The sequence below is a fragment of the Nelumbo nucifera genome, chromosome 7 (genome assembly GCF_055504915.1).
Source record: "Nelumbo nucifera cultivar China Antique chromosome 7, China Antique-T2T, whole genome shotgun sequence".
NCBI classification, from domain to species: domain Eukaryota; kingdom Viridiplantae; phylum Streptophyta; class Magnoliopsida; order Proteales; family Nelumbonaceae; genus Nelumbo; species Nelumbo nucifera.
The window spans coordinates 41011245-41027480 of NC_142655.1; the positions used below are offsets into that span (position 1 = coordinate 41011245).

General features: G+C 39.4%; 1 non-coding gene across 1 annotated transcript; it reads right to left on the reverse strand.

Annotated features, from left to right (window-relative positions):
- Positions 1 to 16129: 16129 nt before the first annotated feature.
- Positions 16130 to 16236, reverse strand: LOC148790409 (small nucleolar RNA R71). Its single transcript, XR_016078996.1, has one exon. It is a non-coding gene; the product is annotated as a small nucleolar RNA R71 (small nucleolar RNA).

Genomic DNA, 16236 nt, shown 5'->3' on the forward strand with positions numbered 1-16236 from the left:
GAATTGCCTCTTTATTGGATTATCCAACGAGGCAATGATATAGCAGCGGCAAGGGAGTTTTTCTCCTCCCATTCTTGGTATTCTCTTCTCTGGGCCTCAGAAGCCCTATCTCCTAGACGATCCGGGGCAGGATTCTTGGCCACCTTATCCAACTTCTCAGAGGTCAAGACCAGCATGAGGTTACGATACTAGTCGGCATAGTTTGAGCCCTTAAGCTTGTTGTCGTCAAGAAGCTTTGCAAATTGTCCGTTTGCCATTTTCTGATAAAAGAGCAAACATCAGTCCACAACCTAATTTGATTCATGTTCATTACATAGATATGGCTTTTAATCTATGTTCCATTCCCATTTGTTCATCTCTAAGATTTTCCTCCTATCTCAGTGACAGAGACAACGACTTGTCTCTGAAAATGTGGGAAACCACATAGGGTGCATGGAGCCAACTGTTTCAGCTGCAAAACTCCACCGCCTTTCTGTGAAGGATCATATCCACTCATCATATGAGCTTTCCCTATGGCCTCTGTCAGACAAGGTTCATAGCCATTTTAGGTTAAACCTTACTATCCAGTGAGTGCTTACCCATCATATTCATGAACGCCAAGGTACCGTGAGAGAGTTCCCATTTTCTGGTGAAGCCCCTTCCACATCGGTTTATGATGCTCCTATCATCTTATGAAACACTCAGACAAATCTAACAGCAAATGGATAGCCCATTTTCTGGTGCGTTCCTCATTACTGAAGGACCCATTTTCATGCTAATGATGGAAGGCCTTTAGAGAGTTCATCATATGAATCTCCCTATCACATGCACTCATATTACTAGAAGGAACAAGAATTATTCCCTAGTTCAGTTTAGGTCAAACTAGAGTGGCTCCCACTGACTTTAATAAAGCCAGATTTCGGTGGGCCCTAATCGGCTAGGGTTCCGCACATATCCTCTTCAGGAGGCGTGGGGCCCACCACTCAGGGAGATCATCCAATGATCTTTAGGGACACCATGGCAATGATGTGCATTCAGCCATGGTGTGCGCAAGAGCCACTATCATATCTGCATGGACCAAGTACTTATGGCCCATGTACATAGCACATCACACATCCATACATCACATGTAGGGATAAATTGATCCAATCAATTAAATATCTGTAAAGCTCATAATTAAAGCCCATTTTAATCCATAACATTAAGAATTAACATTATCTAGGTATATGGGCCGAATTAGGATTAAGCAGTTCGGCCTATATAGCTTTTCCTGCAAAAGTGGGCTTTTAGCAGTTTTAACAATTTAAAACTAGGCCTTACAGGTTGGGCCGAATTAAACTCTTAATTAATTATCAATCCTTAGGCCCATCAGTGGGAAATTAGGGCTGACATCAGCCTTGATCGAACCCTAGATTCGGTCCAACTAGTTTGGACCAATCTGGTTCAAATGGGTCTAGGGTTTGATCTTTAATTAAAGATTTAATCCAAGAAACTGATCTAAAATTAAATACTGATCAAAGTAAAGCAAGAATCAGTCAAAGAGGGATATTCGCACATCACATCCAGCAAAACAGAGGTTTAATCATAGTATGCAGTTTCATAAACTGCAAATTGCAGATAACAATATTCCCATCTGCGAAATCTCCTTCTTACGCTGCCATCTTCGATCCAAGAATAATAAAATAGAAACCCTAAAATTTCTATTAATATTACATCAGATCAAATCATATACATTCAGTCTAAAAAATAAAAAATAAATTATTTTACAAACCAAATGTAATAAATAAATCAAGAAACTGCAAATCATAGATTGTCACGACCTAGAAAAATATTTCGATCTCCACTTGTACGAACAACCCATAAATCAAGAAAATTATAAAGAACAATTCTAAATAAAATTCAGATTTATAAAATTTAATTTCAGATCATTCGCCCTCTAACTGGGAAACAATTTTCCAAGAAAAAAACCCTAATCTGCCAAATCGGGTAGAACGCCTTCTACCCATTTGCGCAGGTTCAGATCTGGTTTAATTCGGTTCAAGACTTGAATCTGGCTCTGATACCACTAAAGAGATGAGAGATCCATCATATGGATGACCGAATCCTATAGGTAGGTTGGGCGAAATTTCAAAATTTTCCTCTCCCCTCATCTGGGAATCACATTCCCTATTTTAGAAAATTTGCATTTTCAAGAATCAATCGTGAACCATAAACCAAACCAGATCTGAAACTAGAAGCTAGAGAGGGATATACCTGATATGGAGAAACAGTATCTCCCAATGGAGGTGTTCACACCCAAGGAAGGAACCAAAAAATGCTCCCACTGAAGATGGCGCAGTGTAGGATGGAGCAGAATTAGCAGTGTTCATCCAACGAACCGAACCCTTCACAAGAATTCGTTGGAAGTTATGAGCACAACTTTAGATCAGCCTTTCTCTAAAGGTTGATATCAAGATCCAATCTTGATCGTTCCTACTTGAATGAGGAGATCGAACTAGGAAGGAGGTGGCAAGGAGAAAATTGCGTAGTGGTGTTTTGTTCTCTCTTCTGTATCTCTTGCTCTGAAAGTGAGAAATGTGATGATCAAAGAGGCTGCTGGCCCTTCCTCCTTTTATAACCTTAAAGGGATCAGCTCCTAATCCCATTAGGAGTTGCTGATCCAAATCATATTTGGATCTGAATTCCCTTTAAGAGATAAGGATAGACCCATATCTTATCTGCAGATTAGATCAACCCTCTCCTAATCTTATAAGGATGTTTTCAGATCTGAATTTGTATTCAGATTTGGACTCTCTGAGTGGATAGGGTAAGATGCTATCCTATCTGCTAAACTGATCTCAGATCCGCCCCTTTATTTAACTGATCAAATCAGCCCAGTTCGAAATGGGCTTTAGGCCCATGAAGTCTTAGTGCTCAGTATGCTTCCAAACTGCTGCCCAGTTGGGCTTCTTTGTTTGGCGTGGGACCCAAACATTGATCTACACATCAGCCACATGGGTTCAGTCCAGCCTTTGTTACAAGGCCTGGCCATACATTGTTATGGATTGTGGGCCCAACACTTACACTAAGTGGTCCCTAGGCCAAGCCACCTTATAAAAACCCAGGGACTGTGGGCAGATGCAAGATTAGCTCATCATGTACTACCCTCAATGGTCTTACACTTAACCTCTCAGCAATGATCAAACACTACCCGACAAGAGAAGACCTCCCCCTCGGCTGCAAGGAATAGTGTTGCACTCTCTGCTCACATGGATCCCGGGAATTAAAACCTTTCGCAAACAATTTGAAACCATAACATATATATTTATATCCGTATATAAAATATATTTTGCAAAACAAATCTCAACGATTGAAATCAGCTGCCGGCAGTCTTGGTTTCCATCAGAGAGAGTGCATCCCCGATCATTACCTTTGTCCAACAAAGGGGCTGATCCTGTCACTATGATCACCCACTCAGATGAATTCTCAGACTGTTCCAACATACCCAGATTTTGACCCCCTCTAAGGATCTCACTGATTGGCATATCAAAGACAGCCTAATTCGACACCTAGTACAGTATCATAATCGAGTCTAGGGGTCTGGTGTAATTTTCCAGTTTTGCCCATCAATCTCCAAGGTCCAGGGCAATACTGAAAATCTGGTCCGGTTCAGGGTTTCAAGTAAACCTACACTGCATGTGCCTCGGGTCTCACCCTGGTGGCTGAGACAGGCCACCCCAACATTTGGCAGCACACCAGTGTTAGCCTTGGTAGGATAAATCTCCCCAGACTTATCCAACGGCTGTGAACATTCTAAACTAACACGAGTCTCATAAGTGTCCAGTTTAAGGGTATTACACAGAAACACACCACAAGAAAATGAATCAAATATGTACTTTATTCATTTACAATAAATGTCATAATGTACATCAATCTGATTGGAGCTAAGGGTATACAACTACTGTTGCAGAACTGCTCAGTTCAGATCTGAGTTCATCTAAACTCAGACCTAAACTGGTACAAGTTTGAATTGGGTGTCATCACCACCCTAATTCACCCTAGAATACATCTGCTATCCCCCAAGAATAATTGGTTAGCCATGGGTGATGAAATTCATATCTGAATTGACACAGATCTGAACTGTGGTTGAAAACAAAGCAGGATGCAGGGTAGCAAGAATACAAACCTGAATTCGAAAGTGTATGGAATGAATGTTTTGTGTTACATATTCTTGTAAGCTATAGATAATTTTGGCTTATGGGCATTTGTATGGATTCATAAGAAGTCTGAACCAAGATATTGAATGGATTAATTGTGAACTGAACTGCTTTCAATAGCAGCAGCATATACAAGTCAATATCAGACCTGATTTCAGGTCATAAGAATTCTTCAGGATTTTGAAGCCATACACTTGCATAGCTCAAAACCCGGAAACCAAGCCTGACTCAGGTCTGGTTACAGCTCATTTTAGGACCTCTGAATATACCTTAAGAATTCAGCTCTGATAGCAACCTATAGTTTAGCAGATCTGAATGGGTGTGTGCAGCCATGTATAATACATTCCAATAAGTGTATTGATGGAGCCATGTTTCTTCTCTTGATACTTGATTGTTCCATCCTTAGTTTCAGTTTTAATGTAGCTTATGTAAATCAATTTCTCTTCTTCTTTTGGTTCTAAAAAAAAAATTAAAATCTCAAAATGAGTTCAGATCTGAATTGCATTCATCAATCAGACCTGCACTCATCCAAAAAGATTTTGGTTGCATTGCTATATAGAAAAAGAAAAGAAAAAAGGAAAAAATGAAAGAATGGCATGTGAGCTTTCAGATCTGAAACTCAGATTTGAAGTTCAGATTTGAGTTCAGCCGGTTGCAGGACTGCATTCTGCTAGGTTCAGATTTGAGTTCATCTGAACTCAGACCTGAACCCACTCAATTCTGATGTGAATTCATGTAGTAACAACACCCAATTCACAATTTGATGCATCAGACTTGCCTCGTTGATGAAAATATAAGCCACGAATGGTAAAATCAGATCTGAAGTGCATGAGAATCTGAGGTAGTATAAGTACATGATCTGAAATTTCTGTGAACTTGATGTTTTGTTATCTTTTAAATCACTAGCATCCAATCTGAATTGGCTGTGGATTGATGTTTGGATTGGTTTAGGACTGATGTTTGTGAGGCCTGAAAGGTCCAAAAAGAGCTTCATCTTTTTTTTTTTATTGTAATGTACTAGCATTCAGATCTGAATCAAGGCTGCTTACAGTATAAAGTTGCAGATCTGATTTCAGGTTTGTGCAATTATTTAATATGAGCCACACAGGCTTGGATGTCCATTTCTAAATTTAAAGTCTTTGATGGCCAGATTTCTAATAAAGTTGCAGACCTGAAATGCAGGTAGTCTGATATGAGTTCTGATCTGAAATATCTATGGACCGAGTTTTGTTCTGTCCGAATTGCAGTAGTTAACAATGCCAAACATTGCAAACCTGATTTCGGGTCTTAGCAATTGTTTGATATGCATGAGTTATACAGGTTTGGGGTTCAATTGTAGGGCATAAAATCCTTAAACCAAGCCTAACTCAGGACTGGTTTCAGTTTATTTCAGGTCCTCTTAATATATTCTTCAGTTCAGATCTGATATCAACCCTAATTCAAATCAGATCTGATCCCAGCCCTAATTGATGTATCCTTGAGTGCAACATTTTTTTTTCAAATCCACTGTCCTAGCATCAAGTAGTTGCTGTATATGATTGAATAAATAGCTGTGTATTTGATTTCAGCTGCTATAAAAATTCACAATGACCACTGATTTTAGTATTAGTGGCTACTGTAATTTCAGATATGAACTCAGATCCAAAAGAGGCTGTTCTTAGTAGGTAAGTTTGTAGATCTGATTTCAGGTCTCTGCAATCAATTGAGGCATACAAGACGTATAAGTTAGGACTTGAAAGAGAAGTCTTAAGCTCTTGGGATCAGACTTATTTCAGACCTAACTGCAACAGATTTTAGACCTACTTATTGATATTAGGTTTGGAATTTTTGTAAGTGACTGTTGTCAAAAGTTAAGTTTTCAGATCTGATTTTTTTTATGGTTAGAACCTGAAGAGCAGCCTAAAGATCCTAAATTCAGCAATAATTTTAGATCTATTTACAGTAGATTTTAGATTTGTTTACTTATGTTCATTTAAGTTTAGAATAGTGTGTAATAAACTCCATTGCTGATTTAGCTAGCTCTCTTTTCCATTGATCATCTACTTCACACTTGAATGTTGGTTTAGTTCCAGTAATGGAGCTATGTTTTTCTAGTTTGCAAATTTATTAGTGTGGATCAGATCTGCATACATTCACTTACATTGCTGAAATTCTAATGCAGATCTGAGCACACAAAAAAAAAAAAAAATCAAATAACTTTGGTAGTGTGCTGATTTCAAGAACACTTAGACTTCTAGGCTAGTTTCAATCTTGTAAATCACTTGTTTATCACTTGCATATCAGATTCCAAGAGATATTTATATTGGATTTTGATCTTGTTTTTGAATTTTTTTTTGTTAGATAGAATTCAAACTTCTTGGCCTTGTAAGTTTCTGTTGTTAGATAGAACCATTGCAAAATTTGAAAACAATCTTCAAGGAGTCCTCTATACACCCTTCTCTTTCCTTGGTATTACTCTTGTTGGTTTCATTGTGATTCCCTAACACTAGGAACATTGAGGATAATGTTCATCTTAAGTGTGGGGGAGTGAGCCCGAGGCTAGGGTATGGGGGCTGAAACCATGCACCTCATTCACCCCAACACTATGTAGGCAATGACATAACCAAAAAAGACTGGAACCCCTCAAGTTCATTACTATTTATTTGATGATTTTTAAGAAGGAATTCAATGAGTTGAGGGAGACTGATGTACTTGTTAAGTTTTTATTCTTGTGAATGACCCAATTTGATATATGCATGAGAAAAGGGGAGCTGAATATACCTTTTAGCATGACTAGCCCTAACTATCTTCATGTGTACGGAAGCCCTTGATTTCATGGTTAATGGTCAAGAGAGCTAGTGCACATCTGAAGTGCTGATTCTTGAGGTTCAATAATTGCAAAGAAGGACAAAAGCCCAAATTGACTCTGCTATTTTGAGCTGAATAGTAAAACTAGCAGCTTAGAACATGAGTCCTATTTACCTACCTCAAGCATGTGACTAGTGTGAGATGGAGCATAAAATGCACTCACACCAAAAAAAAAAAAAAAGAGAAAAAGAAGAGTGTGAGATGGAGCATAAAATGCACTCACACTAAAAGAAGAAGAAAAGGGTGAGACGGAGCATAAAATGCACTCACCCCTACAAATAAGTAATTTTGGTGACAACTGAGGTTCAAAGGGGCATACTAAAGTTGAATTCTCATTAAGATATAGTTACAGATGTGAAACTTAGAGCAATTAGATTATTAACTTTGACAATTAAGGAGCTGATTTATATATTGATTAGGAGTGAAGGATGGACTTTGAAGAAATTCATATTCTCCTTTCCTTGGATCCTATACATATGTTAAATGGTAATTTACAAGAATAAGAGTTGAACACTTACAAAAGTTCCCCGACTACTCAATGCATTTCTATCCTAAACATTCACCCGGTAAGTGGTGAGAATAGAAGGGGGGAATGTTCAGTTTATGGCTGATGTATTTGCTTGAGGACAAGCAACAACTTAAGTGTGGGGGTATTTAATGAACCTACAATTTATCTATAATTTTTTAGGACTTTAGCATGGACTTTTATGTCGGTTTTATTAATTTTTGCCTCAATTTAGCTTAATGCTAAGAATAAGTTTCAGGGGTAATTAATCCAAGAAAAAGAAGGAAAAAGGCAAGGAAAGAAGGTTCAAAAAGACCAAATTCAGCCCAGCCCAGTTGTGGAAGCAAGAGAGAGCACTTCGGCCCAAGAAGAGCAAGTGGATTCCTTAAGAAAACCCAAGAAAAGAAAGCCTAGCTAAGAGTAGAATTCGGCCCAGCAAAGAAGACCCATTCTCAGCCTAAAAGGGCAGCTCAAAGTATAGCTATCATGTGCTAAGAAAGAGCCTAAGTACAACCCAAATAGCAGCCCTTAGGAGGCTTTCAAGAGAGCTCTAGAAAGTTCAAGAAAGAGGTGTAATACACCCCATTCTAGAGGCTTCAAGAAGGGGCAAGAGCCCCCTTGAAAAACTATATAAGGAGGCCTCTAGGAGGGGGGAGAGGTGTTCAATTGCTTGAGAGAAAGGCTCTCCCACTCCTAGAGGTTGGAACACCTTGAAGAGAAGAGAAGAGAAGAAGGGCTAGGCGCCAGTAGGAGAAGAGGAAGGGTTGAAGGATTTCAAGTCAAGCTAGCAAGAAGAGAAGGTGAGTTCAAAATTGGGGGTTTTTGATTCAGAGATCTATTGTAATAATTCCATTCTAGTTTCATTTTCCTTTTGATTCGAATTCAACTTCCTTTGTATAATTTTCTTTTCTTTCTCCCTCTTCCATTCTTTCTTGATGTAATTAAGTTTGTAAAATTTCAGTTCAGCAATCAATTTCTTATTGATTTATTCGAATGGGTGTGAATTGTTCTTGAAGTTTCTTGAATAGGGGTTAATTGTAGATCAATTAAGCCAATTAAACTTTCAAAACTCAGATCTGAATTGCTTGAAAGAGAATTCAGATCTACAAATTTTCAGATTGGCCGAATTGATCTAAGCTTGGAATTCTTAGAGTGCTTGAGAAAGACTCTAGAAATTCAGATCTACTATTCAAGAACTGAATTGCATGCAAGGTTAGAGATAACTTGCACAATTCAGTTGGTAATCAATTCAGATTTGAATTGATGCCTTAGAAGTGTTTGAAGAAATGCATGCATAGGGATTAGATTCTTGCTAGAGATAGAAGAACCGTCACTCATGCATAGGATGAACATGCACTTGAGGGAGGCTGTTCATGACCTTGGGGTTTCACCAAACCAAGGCTCAATCATGATCTATTTGAATGGTTCAATTTGATTGATTATTGAATTCTAAGATTGACATTAACTACTTACTCTTCCAACCTGAATTGAAGGCAATTGGGCCAATAATTTAGATAGACTTTAGTTTAGGATTTTTAGCTTTTGAATAAAGTTTTGATTTATTGTTGATCAGATAAGAAGTGCCCAATTTAGTATTGGTAATTGTTTCCTAAATCCTCGTGGGAACGATACTTTATTCACTACTTTACTAACTTGAACGACTAGTGCACTTGCTAGTGTCACAATGAACTACGTCAACGGGTCAAGCATTTGGTTCAAATGGTCTAACCGTTCGAACCAGTAACCGGACCCCTAACTGGTTTGGTTTTAAAAACCATGGATCAATTAGAGAGGTCCAAGGCTACTATTCTCCTACTTGGGGCCTTGGATGCATTGATGTGCAAGGCGCTCATCTCCACCTTGAAGGGAGCATCTTGGCAGTGGTACTCCGCACTGCCTCCTTGGTAGCTTGCCACCTTGAGTTGGATGATGACCTCCCCAACACGATTCATCAACTGGTGACATCATTGGAAAATAATCACCAATCTCATGCAATTGAGGTAGCAGAACGATGAGTCCCTCAAAGAATTCTTGGCGAGGTTTGACACTAAGTCCATCCATATTCAAAATTTGGATCAATCTGTGGCCATGAATGCCCTGATGCATGGCCTATGAGCCTCTTTCTTCAGCTTCTCCCTTGATAAGATAGTGCTTTGAGACATAACCAAGGATGCACAAACGCACCAGCGGGAGGCCGAGTAAGGATGAAACAATCTCAAATTCAAAGAGAGTGTCGATCATCACTCCAACCATGATAGGACAAGGTTGGACTGTTGCAAATATCGCAAGCTAAGGAGCCCCTTTCAACCTTCAAAAACTTCACCCCCTCAACACACCATGGGCCAAGATCCTAATGCAGATTCGTGGTTGGCGTTTCATCAGGTGGTTGTAGAGATTGAAATCCCAGGGCAGCAAGAGGACTAGCTACAAGTACTATGAATTCCATAAAGACCATGACCATGAGATGAAGTAATGAAGGGACCACCATAACCACAATGAAGACCTCATCCGGTGAGGTTAGCTCAATGAGTATGTCGCAAACAACCAAGCACCTTACAATAACAACACAAGCTGCACAGACATGATTGGTGATCGAGATCTCCCTCTTGCCGGAGTTATAGTAGTTACCTCTGAGGGAATGTCATCGAGGGGGGAGAGTTCCTCAACTTGAAAGGCTTATGCTTGGATGAATCAAGTAGAAGATTGATCCCTAAAGAAGAGCAAGATGGACGCCCCAATCACATTTACCAAGGATGACTTGAAAGGGATTCAAATGCCTCACGATGACGCGCTCATGATATTGGTGAACATCGCTGTCAGCACCCAATTTTTGCCCAGTCCCTTTACCCTACCTCTTCATACCCTCCTTTTAGACCTCAAAACTTGGAAACACAAACCAAACCAAATTGAAACTTTTCAAAGCCAAAATTCCCTCTTTTGACGCAATCCACGGGACAAGTGAAAACCTTAAGATCAATATCAACGTCCAATTGAATATCTTAGGAAACTATAAATTAGTTACACATCCACTGTTCATCATGCCAAGTTCCTGACGGCCTTGATCCCACACATCCATCGCCTCAAGATCACTAAGATAAAATTAACAAGCGAATTCCATTGCAAGTCTACAACGACCAATCTCAAAAGTGTTAAGATTTCATTTTGACAACCCTACACAACTAGATTTAGAAAACCTAGATTAACCTTTTCTTTTCTAGATCAGAACCGTCCACTTAACTCACCTTAATCTGTGCCTATCTGCCAAATTTCATTCTAAAACAACCATATTTGACTCACAATCAAGCTTAGCTCCTATTTCTGCAAATCTCATCGATTAGAGTTTATCATCCACTATCCCAACTTTATTTGACTGATCAAACTTCACCACTATGCTTAGAGACCCAAAACACCCTAGTACGTCAAATTTCATGACCAAACTCCTCCATTTAACCATTGAAAAAGTGAGATTCCATTTGAAGCCTTTTCATTAATTGATTAACCATTGGCTAAAACCTAGACCCAAACTAAATTCATCAATCTATACTTCTGATCAAGGGTTCATTGCCTCCATCAGATTCAGGACGTTCAAAAATTCTTACCCACCAAATTTCATCCCAAAACTCCCCCGTTTGACCCTTCATCAAGCAAAAATCCTATTTCAGCAAATCTTATGGATTAGAGCTTTTCATCCATCTTCCCAACTTCGTTTGAACAATTAGACCTCATCATTGTTTATAGAGACCCAAAAACCCTAACACATAAAATTTCATAACCTGATTTGCCCATATGACTGTTAAACTAGGAAAACACCATTTTAACGCGCTAGATTGAATCGTCACCTCATTTGTCCCAATCTGAAACCTCAAAAGTGTGAAGGCTGATGTCAGACCCATTCTTGACCTACTCAAACACTTGGACCAATTGAACCTAATAAACCCAAAAAGTCCAAAAACCCAAAGATACCCCCACTTAAAAATAAGAAAAGACAAAACCACTTTTAAATGTTTATCTAATTTACATTTTCTACCACAAATAGCCCCAAATACGAGACTGCCATGACAGGCACACCCAAGCTCCCATTGGATGCACAAAACCCACGAAAACCACCCCAAAATCGAAGAAAACCTTTCACTAAAGAAAAAAGCTTGATTGGACACCATTTCGTTTGAAAAATCTTTACCCATTTTTGTGAAAAAGCTATTTTCAAGCCTAGGTCCTTTGAATGGATGAATTTCAAAACTCTACCCCCTTATCTTCTCTATAAATACGAATCCAACTCAAGCTCAAGGAGGAGTGGGGATCTGGAGAGTGGAAAGACAAAAAAAAAGAGCCAAAGGAGCATTCCCAACTCCTATAAATGCCCTATTCACAAGAAAACCCCTAAACATTTGAACCTGAAATTTTGAATCCACTCACCATGTTTTAGATCTAAAACTGGAACAACATATCCAAACTTTCAACTATATAAAAGCTCCCCAAGCTCATTCAAGCTCAATCTTCGTTTAGCTCAGATGTAGGAATCTCAATAACAAGGAAATATACGAGAGGTAATCCTTCCTCTCACCACATTTCTAGCTTGAGTTTGTCTTTTCTAGGTTGTTTAAAAATTCCGAAACCTCAGAGAACCATTGTTCTCAACTTTTTCAAGACTAAGAATAGAGGCAGAGAGGCGAGGGTCTTAGAAAGTCAGTACCTAAGACCCGATAGCATCACCCTCAAAATCAGTCTTAAGAAAAGTAGAGAGCATGTTACTCCAGATTTCAAGAACTCCAACAACTATTTCTATTGTTTTTTGTGTGAAGTAGAGCCTAGACAACTCTCGTATTGTGCTACTACAGCAGCTTGGGAGAGGGGTAACTAACACCCTCCCTCTCCTAATCCTTAGGATCCAAAAATCTCTCAATTAGGTGCCTTTCCTAGCAAAGAATGGAGTCACTATCAAAGCAAGTAAATCGATTTATGAATCTAAAAATGAGGGTCCATTTCCTTTAAAATATGGGTGGCGACTCCATTTCTTTGAGCCGGCCATGAGCTTTACGGAGCTCAAAATCGCTAACTATGAGGTGCATCAACTTTTCATAGACATTGGCAGTACAGCTAACATCATTTTTAATGAGGCTTTTTCAAAAGATGAAGATCAAACATGATAGATTGTAGCCAATAGCACCCCTTACTTAAGTTTTCTTGTAATGCACTAACACCAAAGGGGAAAATCACCCTATTGCTAATGATGGGGGACGAGCTACACAAGGACATCTTGATAATGGATTTCTTGGTAGTGAATGTCAAGTCACCCTAAAAAGTCATCCTTGCTGACATTGAATGCTTTATGCGCTTCAATATCGACATACCACTTTGCAATGAAGTTCCTCACTGATCGCGACACTAGCCTGTCCCGAGGAGACTAGAGCACTGCTTGGTAGTGCTATGTAGTAGCATTAAAGGAGAAATCCACCTCCTATGAAGCTCTTGCCAATAGCTTAGACCTCCGAGATAAGCTTTGGGGTCAATGTAGTGAGCCTATTGAGGGTTTGACTCAAGTACCTCAGTTTGACGATAATTTGGAAAAAAACCATCCAAGTGACCTCCCTACTTGAAGACAGACTCTAGAACAACATTGTGCAAGTGTTGAAGGCTAACACCGATATCTTTGCTTGGTATGCAATAGATATGTCAGGGATTGACCCTCAAGTCATAGCCCATCAGCTCAACATTGATCTATACTATTGACCTCTAGGGTAGAAGAAGAGAAGCTTCACCCCAAAGTGGTGGTAGATAATAAATGATGAGGTCAACAAACTTCCTGCTGCAAACTTCATCAAAGAGGTGACATACCCAAATTAGTTACCAAATGGGGTGATAGTGAAGAAGACCAATGGAAATGGAGGATCTGCATCGACTTCACTGACCGTAACAATGCCTTCTCTAAGGATAACTTCCCTCAATCGAGGATCAACCAACTTGTCGATGCCACCTTGGGTCATGATCTGCTCAGCTTCATGGATGCCTTTTCAAGCTATAATCAAATCCGGGTTACACTTTGACAATCAAGAGAGGACTACCTTCATCACTAATCGAGGGTTCTACTAAAAAGTCATTCCCTTTGGCCTGAAAAATGCCGATGCTACCTATCATAGGTTAGTGAACTGAATCTTCAAGGATCAACTCAGTCAAAAATGTGGAAGCCTATGTCAATGAAATATTGATGAAAATCTTAAAGGTCGAGTTGCATTTGGCCAACCTCGAGGAAGTCTCTAACTTACTCTGCTATTATCGAATAAAGCTAAATCTGACCAAGTGTGCCTTCGGTGTTAGCTCAGGAAAATTCATGGGATTCATGGTGACTCAAAGGGGGAATACAGGCTAACCCAAAAAAGTTTCAAGCCGTCCTAGACTTGCCTTCTCCTTAAACCCACAAGGACGTGCAACACTTCACAAGTTAGATCATCATACTTAACAGGTTTATGTCCAAGTCCTCAAACCAGTATCCCATCTTTAAGGTGCTCAAGAAAGAGAGACTTCTAGTGGATTGAAGAGTAAGAGCAAACCTTCTAGTAGTTGAAGCAATATCTGAGCTCGTTGCCCCTACTAATTAAGATAAGCCTTAGGGATCAATTGCTGCTATACCTCTCAGCTGGTGACGAGGTGGTTAGCATGATCCTTGTCAAGGAAGAGGATGGCGTATAAAGACCTATTGATGTGTGCGCAGGCTACACATCATTTTTATTGTTTTATACATGGTTTTGATGATGATTTTCATGATTTTTTACCCTAATTGAGAATGATTTCAGGAAATCAAGAGTTTGGTACAACTTAGGGTGAAGGTAGCATAAAGACATGCTGATAGGGCGAATAGGGAAGCATTTTGGCCCATCTAGAAGAAAGACCCAGCTGAGAATCAAAATGAGAGCACTTCGGCCCATAAAGAAGCAAAGCCCAATTTGAAACCCTATGGGGGACACCAAGGAGAGAGCCCAGTTGAAACCCTTCAAGAGAAGCATTTCGGCCCACCAAAGAGGGAGGCACAACTGCAGCCCAATTCGCAGCCCTAGGGAGACCCCAAAAAGGCGGCTGCCTTTAGAGAAGAGAGAGAAGGCTGAAGGGGAGAGTATAAAAGAAAATAAAAATAGAAGAAATTAGGGTTCAAACCCATGAAAGCAAATTGAAGAAGAGAAGTGCTAGAGAAGGAAGGAGACTGTTGAATGCGAATTGAAGAAGAATCACATCAAGGAGATCGAAGATTGATGCAAGGATCATAGGTTGTCTTCTTCTTTGGTTCTGCACATTTGGTAACCTAGATTCAGCTAGGGTTTAATGGGTTTTTGTTATTGAATCTTTCTTTCTTGCTATTATTCGAACCATGTTGTGTGTTGATTCAAATCTGTAATTAATTCCTTTATGTTATTCGATTGATTGGATTCATTCTTTGTATTTCTTGATTAGGGTTTTCAATTGATAGAATAATCTTGGCCGAATTGTTCTTATTTCTTGGATTGCTTGAATTGCTTGAGAAAGAGTTTAGGTAATCACATCAACTGATCAAGAAAATGGATCTAATGCATCTTAGAGATAATATGCATGGTTCATTTGGTGTTCATTCGTACCTGAATTGATTCCCTTCGAATTCTCTTCGAATTTAATCCCTATCGAGAGTGGCTGCTCATACCATTAGGGTTTGGCCAAACCATGGCTGAATTCCACATTAATTGAATAACTTAATGGTTTAATTGCTGAACCGATTCTGCTAATGTTTACATACAGTTTTTCTTCTCATTGCATTAAGGTGGTTTGATCCGAAACTGATTAGGGTAGCTTGCTAATTAGGAATTAGGGTTTTTATTTGTTTAATATTTCGGTTTATCAGATAACAAAAGGCTGATTCAGTACTAGTAGTTGTTGGATCAATCCTCGTGGGAACGATACTCTACTCATCATTGTATTACTTGATTGGCTAGTGCACTTGCTAGTGTAATCTATACACATCAAGTTTTTGGCACCGTTGCCGGGGATTTATCACAACAATATTAGGAACCATCTACCGTTGTTATTCTGATTTTGTACAATATGTTTATGATATGTGTGTATTAGTCTCTTTATGACTTTGACTTGTACAGTTTATGACACACAGAAGTGAAAAGGAGAGCATCACCTATGATCCCGAGATTGAAAGAACTCTCTGTCACCGCCTTAGAGCTTCTAAGCAAGGGAGAGCTGAAAGTGCAAAGATGGCCGAACAAAGGACCATGATGGATTAAGCCAAACCAACCCTCACCGGGGCAGCCTCGAGCATTGTGAGACCAGCATAGCTGCCAACAATTTCGAAATCAAACCAGCTATCATTCAAATGATTTAGAATACAATTCAGTTCTGCGGCTTGGCTCATGAAGATCCGAACACTAACATCGCCAAATTCTTGGAAATATGTGACACATTCAAGCACAATGGCGTTAGTGATGATGCAGTGAGGCTCAGATTGTTTCTGTTCTCATTGAAGGACAAGGCTAAGACTTGGCTGAACTCTCTACCAGCTGGATCAATTGCTACTTGGGAGGAGATGGCCAGTTGTTTTCTATCCAAATATTTCCCTCCGTCCAAGAATGCAAAGATGAGGAATGATATCACCACCTTCTTCCAGCAGGACGAAGAGTCATTGTATGAGTTACGGGAGCGTTACAAAGAATTACTAAGGAAGGTCCCTCATCATGGACT